Source organism: Schistocerca cancellata, chromosome 6, assembly GCF_023864275.1.
Source record: "Schistocerca cancellata isolate TAMUIC-IGC-003103 chromosome 6, iqSchCanc2.1, whole genome shotgun sequence".
Taxonomy (NCBI): domain Eukaryota; kingdom Metazoa; phylum Arthropoda; class Insecta; order Orthoptera; family Acrididae; genus Schistocerca; species Schistocerca cancellata.
The window spans coordinates 678,511,744-678,520,517 of NC_064631.1; the positions used below are offsets into that span (position 1 = coordinate 678,511,744).

General features: G+C 40.1%; 1 long non-coding RNA gene across 1 annotated transcript; it reads left to right on the top strand.

The window, feature by feature from the left end:
* Positions 1 to 7,593: 7,593 nt before the first annotated feature.
* Positions 7,594 to 8,310, top strand: LOC126088600 (uncharacterized). The gene is made up of 3 exons (XR_007519981.1): positions 7,594 to 7,668; positions 7,827 to 7,937; positions 8,116 to 8,310. It is a non-coding gene; the product is annotated as an uncharacterized LOC126088600 (long non-coding RNA).
* Positions 8,311 to 8,774: the final 464 nt, after the last annotated feature.

Sequence of the window (8,774 nt, forward strand, 5' to 3'; positions counted from 1 at the left end):
CTCAGTTTTGAGGTGGTTTACACAAGCCAGTGTCTGCAACAAGTGGACCACTGTTAGTCCCACTTGCTGGTAATTTGAGCTATGGTAAAAGTCTGGAACAATAGTTACCTTATCCAACTTTCTGAAAATAAGAGTAAGATCAGCCTGGCCACTTGGTCAGTTTCAGTGTATACATGGCCTATGGAAGTAGTGGTCCGAAATCTTTATATAAGTTTTATGATGGAGAGGCTTATTATTGAAAAACTGGCAGTTCTTCCTTCCTATGTGATTGGAGCTAATAAGAGTGACTGTGAAATAATGTTTTAGTGTGTCAAGCAATGTTGATCAGATAAGTATCATGGTTCATAGAATCTGTTAGTGCTTAAATTAGTGAAATAAATTTTTATAATGTGTTACCTCCTCATATCATATATATGTGAAACAGTGCTTTAAAAATGAGTAAATGAGTACATATTGCTGAATAAGAGGCTCCACAACTCATCTGTGCTTCAGTCCTCGTGTAGCCTTAAACAGGCCATGTTACTGACATTCCATCATTGATTACAATATGGTGTCACTGTTTTTGCTAGAGCCTGAATAAATAGGTGTTGTGTATGGTAGCCTATTAATATGGGGTTCCTTGCACAGTGTATCTTGTAATTTTGCAGTTTAAAATCTATTTTAAATACATACGAATGCTTTATCTTTGCTTTGAGTCACTGCCATCCAAAGAAGTTGAATTACTTATCAATGAGGGTTTCCATGCTGCTTATAGCATCCACTTGCTGATTCATTGCTTATTATAAAACGAATTGTAATATGGATTAACAGCTCACTCTCTTACACTCATTCATTCTCTCTCTGACATTACTGATGATTGCTCAATTTGTTTAGGTACAATACCCTTTATAATACAATACAAAAGTGTTATCTCATGTATGTGTCCTCCAAAGAGGAAGGGAAGCTTCAGATCGCCTTACGTGAAGTATGAAATTCACTAAAGAGCCTTCAGTTCTATAATTACAAAGTTAATTAATGAGCCTCTTGCCGTGTTTGCAATCAAATTTATGGACTGTTCAGAATCATGTTCAGTAACATAATCTGTTTATGTAATTGTTTTCATGACACGAGTTAGAACCTGCGTTTCATTCATGAAGTCCAATAGTCCAGTTTGCTAACATTATTACGAGAAACTAACCTTTCTAAACATTATTAGCAGAAGGTAGGGTGGATGGGGAAAGGCACACTATACTTGGTTTGATTCCCAATGACACCTCAGACTTTTCTGTGGTGAAAATGTCTGAAATGTGGTCCATTCAGCTTTGTGAGGTCAAATGTGAAAATGCCTAAGAAAATAATCAGCAAAATTGACATATGAGCCACTGAATTGGCATCAAATGTGCAGGCTTGAACCATATGACTTTATTTCAAAAAAGGTATATTGTCTTTTTTTTTTTTCAAAACTCAGAAAACTGCTTACTGACTTAGTTCTAAGATCATTCAACTAAGGTTTTTAGGTTTTTTAAAGATTATATGCAAAATCTTGAATATTTGTTTCCTAATTTTGTACTGTTTATTAAAAAAATGCACAAAAGTGAAATATGGGTACTTTTCCGTAAATTAACATTTTAAAACAAAATACCATTTCAGTTCTAGCAATGAAGTTACTGGCCTTCTCTTACAGTTAACATATTTTCTCTGGAATTGCTATGAAGCTTCTTGCTACATATGATTTGCCACTGTTTTTCTACAATTTTCAATTGTTTATTGTCCTTTCAGTCATGTTTCTTACTGTTTCCTGCCACCACCCTTTCCTTTTTTTCTTTTTTTTTTAAAGAAATTCTGGATCAATATGCTTGGGCATGGTGTACCATATTTTAATGGAATAATAGCAGACATAAATGAAAATAGAAATAGTTGAGATGTATATTTATTCATGATCACTATGGACTCATTTTAAGGCTGGGATATGAAACTTTTGGTTTGTTCCAATTTATTTGATACTTCATTGTAAGAAAGGAAGATGTGTCAGTCTCAGATTTGGAGGGTAATTGGGAAATATCATGATTATTCTTAGCAACCTCAGTTCTTTAGGTGGCTTTTTGAAGTGAACCACAATATCATGCTTTTTGGCCCTTGGAGTGAGAGGGGGCGTAGTGTAGTTATGGTGGAATTCATTTCCTTTTTGTATAGTGTTCCTTATATGAACAAAGTTAAGACTTTCCCAAACTGGGACTTGATCTTAAATACTCTACTTTGGTGGGAAGAGTGCCTACAAATTGAGGCAGTGAATGACTCCTCAGAGGTGAACATATTACTCCAACAGAGTGACTTCATAGAGCATTGCTCACAGAAAGAAGTTACTGAAGTGTGACTCCTACTTTGGGAAATAATTTAAACTCATCACATAGTTTTACCTTATTACATTATAGCAGGATATAACTATGTTGGACTTTGAAACTGCTCTGCTTTAAATATGGAGTCTTGCCGGGTATAAGGTAACATAAAGTAAATTTATCGTTGAAACAGTTATTTTGTTTATTTCTGTTATTAGTGACATGTTTGGAGTTTCATGCTTGAGGTTCTTCCCTGAATGAAGTACAGTGATAAATGGTGCACTTTAAGGTTCTCAGTGCAGCTAATATCTACCACTTGACATGTCTCATACTGAGAAAGACAGGAGGGTTTGTTGCATCTTACAGCAAAAATAAGTAAGGGGAAGGTAGGATGCTACCATAAAGATGATATGTTAAGTTGCAGACAGGCACAATTAAGACACTTACACATACACTATCGGCCACAGCCTTCATCAGAAAAAGAAACACACATGCATTCATTCAGGCAAGCAAGCACACCTTGTGTACACATGACTGCCATCTCCAGCAGCTCAGGGCAGAATGCAACTGTTACACGAAATGCAAGCAGCAGTCTGCAGAGGTTGAGGAAGGTATGGGTGGGGGGAGAGAAGAGTGCTGTCAGAAGGTGCAGGGACTAGACTGCCAACAGGTGCAGTGTTGGTGGGAGTCCTTAGGGCAGGGAGGTGGGCAGGGGGGAGGTTGATGGAGTGAAAAAGGAGCATTGTCAGATGGCAGCACTCAAAGAGGGTGGGAGATGAGAATATGGAGGAGGTGTTAGGGCAGGGGGTGAAAACTGTTGGGTGGAAGCTGTGGGGAAAGTATGTTACTTAGGTCAAGGCCAGGATAACTTTCTCCTCCGAATGCGAAAATATATTGTTGGCACCCACCTACACAAGGAGAAATGATCACCATAATGAAATAAGAGAAATCAGAGTGTGGATGGAAAGATTTAAGTGTTCGTTTTTCGCACGTGCTGAAAAAAAGAAAAAAAAAAAAAAAAGGCGGACAGTGCTTCCACACCAGTGGCTTCAGCAATTCGGCAGGTAAATTCAGTGACAGCCAATCATAATGCTCCATTCATTAACAAGACATCCTTTGTGCGGGACGCAGGAGCCTCTACATAGTAGTGAGTATGTTTGCATTTCGGAGATGTATGTTGAAAGCAGGTCTTAACGATTTCCAGGAAGGGTAACATGTGATGGCTGGGGTGCCACTTAGGACCATCAGGAGGAATGCATTCAGCATTATTCTGCGCTATTTTCGTTGACAGGTTCTGTTACGGCAAGAATTTCCTTGCAGACAAGCTGAGACAGCATGAATGTGCCTGCAAAGGCTACCATTAACTCTTTCTGGGACACTATACAATTCCTGAGAGGTCGACTTAGCTCTTATTTTACGTAGCCATGTGACATCAGTATAACATTGAGAATCTTTTAGATGCACTTGCGACGATATGTAGCTATGCGAGCATTTTGCGGCGATGTGTCAGCCATGTTTGGCTGGTTAGTGCATTCACAGTTAGATGCAACTCACATGTCCTGTTAGGATTGTTACGAACAATGCAGCCTGTGCTATTCTGGAAAACAATGGAACAGATTTCTGCAGTGGCTACGAAGGTGAGGCACTCGGCAATTAGGTCTTCGCTGGACTGCAGGTAGAGAGAAGGTGAACACGTGCGTGTGGTCCAGAGGGTGACTTGGCGCTTATTTACATAGACATGTAACAACAGTATAACACTCGAAGAACTCTAACTGTATACCCGAAAATAGACGCGATTTTCACTTGCTGTCGGCAGTGGCGCCATAGCAATGGCTTGCGCTCTGGCACTGGATTGCATCTGGCTGGACCTGCAAAGCGTGTGCGTGCGTTGGAACAGTTCACTGATATGTGGCAATATTTACATACACTGAGTGTTTGTGCAATACATTATTTTCGGGTGTTTAAGCATTGCGAGCATGTTTGAATAGCGTTACACATGCGTTAATTTATACAATTTATGAGTTGTTTTCCTGTCCATTGCATTATTTTGTGAACAGGTGTGCAGACTGTGCAATGTGATTTCGACAGTTGATGATTAGCAAGCATTTTTGGAGAGCCTTATACATGCATTATTTTGACAATTATTTCGGCGATTTACGAGTAGTTTGCATTTCTATAGACTATTTACTGCGACCTCGAGCACCCGATGGGGAGTGTTTTGTACCAGTGTAATAAATAAACTACGTGAAATCCGTCCCTAAATAAATTGTATGCATTATTTCGACAGTTCATATTTAGTGTGTCTGCACATCAGTGTACTGCATTATTTCAGTGATTTACAAGTAGTTTGCAGGTCTGTTAACTGTGTATTGTGACCCCAAGCATGTCAGAGCGAGTGCTTTGAATCAGCATAATAAATGAGTTCGTGAAATCCGTCCCTAACTAAATTGTTCCTAAATAAATAAAGTACATCCCTTTCTCTCTCCAGCAGACGAGCGCAGGCTGAGTCCTTTCCCCAGCATTCTTCCCCTCCAGACAGCCTTCTTGGAGTATGTCAAGGAGGGGGACGATGGTGCCTCTGGTAGCAGTACTGTGTACTAGGTCAGTTGGACTCTGGACCTAGTGGTGAACATACTTGATGGAGACAGTGCCTCAAATTATTTAAATAAAGATTGTTTAAATAAAGACTTGCTCCCATCCTATCCAGCACAGGCTGAGTCATTTTCCTGCCAATTCCTAGGAAGAGGTAATGGTCAGGTGACTTAGGTTAGTGGAGGTAGCCCAAGTGACTTATCTTCCCGCCAAAATTTGAAGTTCCCACTATGTCATTGCAATGTTGCCATATCTGTCGCCGCCATCTTGGAGCTGCCATCTTGGGTCCACCATCTTGAATAAAATTGGCAATAATGGGAATTGGTGTGGTGTATACTTTCTTCCACTACTCATGTATGTTAGCTCTCTGTCTGATAGCCTGCAGCCATTCATGTCTGTTGTGCATTCCGACAGACTTGGGCAATTCCAGCAGACATTGCGACACCCCACATGTCCAGAATTGCTACAGAGTGGCTCCAGGAAAACTCTTCTGAGTTCAATCACTTCCACTGGCCACTGAACTCCCCAGACGTGAACATTATTGAGCATATATGGGATGTCGTGCTGTTCAGATGCAATCTCCACCCCCTTGTACTCTTACGGACAGCCCTGCATGATTCATGGTGTCAGTTGCCCCCAGCCCTACTTGAGACATTAGTCGAGTTCGTGCCACGTCGTGTTGTGGCACTTCTGCGTGCTCCTGTGGGCCCTACACGATATCAGACAGGTGTGCCAGTTTCTTTGGCTCTTCATTGTACAACAACTATTTAAGAAATGGTTTTGGTGCCAGCACCAGTTTTTAGTGCGGAATCTAGTAATATATTACAGCCCAATACACATTGCTCCCATATGGACTGCAAAGGCACTATTAGACTAATGAGAGTGAGAACAGAGGCATTTAAACAGTCACTCTTCCTGTGCTTTACATGTGAACGTAGCAGGAAGAAACCCTGATGTATGACACAATAGGAGTAATCCTTGGTTACGTATTTCCCATTGGTTTGGAAGGTGTAGGTCAGGGAAGGTCATAGCATGCCACACTTCCCACGGGGAGGTTGTGCAGGCCGCGTGCAGGCCATGGCTCGGCTTTGCTTGGTCCTTCCAGGAACTACTGGTACGGTGCGACATTTCGTTAAGTACTCCGGTGCGACATTTTTCGGTCGGCACAACTCTCTTCAGTTCGGCAGAATCATGTGTTAGCATTGTTTACCTTCATTAGTTGTTCGTGGTATGATGGATGTTCACATGTCTAGTGGATGTTTGCAGAAAAAGAGCCAATCTAGGAATCTATGGTCACAAGCCTTTAAAAATGAATGGGAATAGCGATATTACACTACCATGCAGAAAGAATTTAAAGATTTAGTTGATGATGAAAGAGCAAAAAATTACACTGATCCACAGATGCGATTCATTGGTCAATACATCAAGAAACAATTCGTTCTAAATTTGCAGAGATGGAGCATCTGAAGAAATTGATGGTATGAATACTAAAGTCACATGCGTTATGCCACTGTCACGTGCAACAGTTTTTGATGGAACCGAACGAAGAGTATGGAGACTTTATATATTACCTCAGAGTGCTTTGGTTAAGTCAGGGTGCATGCCTGGAACGATGTTTGACGATTTAAAACTCGCTATTGTTGAATGTATGAAGCAAAAAGAAGTGCAGGGACGAAAATCCAGAATGGATTGCAGACCTTGCATTTTAAGTGGGCTAGAGTGCACACTACCCACAGCTAGACACTGCAAGGTGAGAAACTGATTTCTGATTTGATGGATATGCATTTAAAAAGAAAATCGTGTTCTAGTGGGGACACATTCTGACAAACACAGTCCAGTTCCCCAAGCTCAGTGGCGTTAATAAAACGCGAGGTTTGAAGAATTCATTGTGGCCTTAAAAGAATTACAAGGATGATTTCCTAAACGTTTTGAGGACACTGCCAATCTTATATCTGTTTTTGGGGTGGTTTGCCTTCGCCTGTACATTTCTTATGCAACTCATTGATTTGCAACGCAATTCTCTTTTTAAAGACAAATCCCCTTAATGTTAAAACTGTCTGTGATGTCTGTGTTTGCTTTCCTCAGGTAGAGTTTCCACGTCTCCATACTGAGGTTTAAAAAGTGCTACAATGGCCAGACATGTGTGTACAGAAGACTTTTTTTGATTACGAAGCTAAATAGTCATGATTACATGGGAACTTGAGTGCAAACATCTGTGAAATTGCATGCTTTTGCCTGTAAGTCACCAGTTTGCAACAGATAAAAATTATATTATATGTTCACTGTGCCAATAATAATTAAATATTGCTGAAAATTTGTTTTGTTTTTGATACGTGTTATTGCAAAATGTGAAACAAAAAACTAAGTCATATGTAGTGCATCTGCACTGCCATTTGAGTGCAGCGCGTTCACAGTTTTCCCCTCTTCCCCCTTGTAAGGAGTCCTTAGGCCCTTACTATAAGTTTGCACTCGGCACAGGTCGATAGGGCAAACAATCGATTATGTCGTGTTGCGAGAGCGAGTGTAGAGTTGAGTCAGTCCTAGTGATGGGCTAAACTGCGATTTTCCGATATCAGTGATTTCTGTGAATGCTACTTTTCAGTATCTGTTATTCTTAACTGTGATTTGTCGCAGTTAAGAGTCGCAGTTAAGGAACCTAAGTCGCGTAACCCTCCGCCACTGCGACTTCTGCGACTTCCCACCGCATGAAAAAGCTACATCTGTCCACACAGAAAATTGCATCTCAACAAACCTGTCATTGGTAAGTATGTTTTACGTTTGTTCTTCTGTTGGCTTTAATCTTGTATTAAAGAAACAACTGTGAAAATATTAATAGTGTGATTAATATGTAAGTAGCCATACAGTACCGTAATAGTTCGTGTTTAGAAAATGAATTCTAACGTATTGTTATGTTCTCAGGTACCCGAACTACATTTCAGTCACTCAGTAAAGTGATAACTCAAAATATCATTGTCAGCAGATCTGGAGAAATTGCCACTGCGTCTTTAGACCGTTTTCGTCAGATGAGAGGTTAGTTTCTAAGTGTTTCGATGGACTTAATTACTTAAGTGAGATCGTTCTTGCAAATGTGAAATATACCCCATTGAGTGGCTTTCATTACAGCAAATATTAGCAATCTACTCTGGCAATTATATTGCTTGTAATTAGTGACAGCAAAAATTGTTTAATAAACCGTGTGATTTTGCAGACACAGTTCTGGTTGCTGTACGTATCTATCCACATCAAGGCTGTAGGGAGAGACTCGTGAAGATTCAAGAGAGCTCTTAGAGGATTTGCAGTTTAAAAGTGACATTATTGCGAAATAAGTGTGCAGATGAGTGATTAAACTGTGTTTTATTGAAGTTGTTGTGCGATTTTAAAGGAATAATAAATGTTAAATACAGTGAGCGAATAATGAAAATCTCATTTTCCACATGTTAAGCCGTCCTATACCCGTAATTTTCCGCCACATATTTATTGGTAAACACTTGTTGGAGAGTGACATGCCCCCCCCCCCTCTTTCTCCACAATCTTGTTGTGACACTGACCTGTAACATATCCCGAAGTCTACAATATGCATTTTGAGGCTGTTGATACGAAAGTGGGAAGTACAGATCTTACAGTTAAATCAGGAATAGCTTAAGTGAATTCCTTGAAAGTAACACAGGAAAAGCTTACTTATGTAGGTGGTAGTTGTGTCGGCAAAAAGTTCTTGTGTGTGAAGTTGCCATGTAGAACACCAGGTGTAAAACTTTTCTCCTGAGTCTTGAACTGTGTCGGAACAAAAGTGAGGCATTCATATGACTGTTTTCATTTCTCTACACTTATACAGATGTCTGAGTTCTGCTGTGTTAACATTGCAAAGTC